Below are 787 nucleotides of genomic sequence, written 5' to 3'. Positions count from 1 at the left end.
CCATCCATCCATCCACCCATCCAACCATCCATCCACCCATCCATCCATCCATCCATCCATCCACCCATCCATCCATCCATCCACCCATCCATCCATCCATCCATCCATCCATCCATCCACCCATCCATCCATCCATCCATCCACCCATCCATCCATCCACCCATCCATCCATCCATCCATCCATCCACCCATCCATCCATCCATCCATCCATCCATCCATCCATCCACCCATCCATCCATCCATCCATCCATCCATCCATCCATCCACCCATCCATCCATCCATCCATCCATCCATCCATCCATCCACCCATCCATCCATCCATCCATCCATCCACCCATCCATCCATCCATCCATCCATCCATCCATCCATCCATCCATCCACCCATCCATCCATCCATCCATCCATCCATCCATCCATCCATCCACCCATTCATCCATCCATCCACCCATCCATCCATCCACCCATCCATCCATCCATCCATCCATCCATCCATCCATCCATCCATCCATGCATCCATGCATCCAACAACATTTTTGTTTCTCCTCCTGATTCACAGCGGTTTGAGTACAGAAATACTCAGAAATGTAGTTTTGATCTTCTTCATAAATGTCCTTCATGGTCAGAAAAAAGCTGCAGGAGCTCATTAAAAACATCAGAAACACAAACGTTCCAAACACCTGAAGACGTTTCCTCAGCAGCAGTCATGACTGAAGACATTGACGGGTTTTTAAGCTCAAAGTTTCTCAAGAATGCGGGTTTTCTTCAGCACAGGAGAGTTCAACAG

The sequence above is a fragment of the Oryzias latipes genome, chromosome 3, assembly GCF_053564925.1.
Source record: "Oryzias latipes strain Hd-rR chromosome 3, Olatipes_Hd-rR_3.1".
Lineage (NCBI taxonomy): Eukaryota > Metazoa > Chordata > Actinopteri > Beloniformes > Adrianichthyidae > Oryzias > Oryzias latipes.
Note: the sequence above shows the minus strand (reverse complement) of the source record.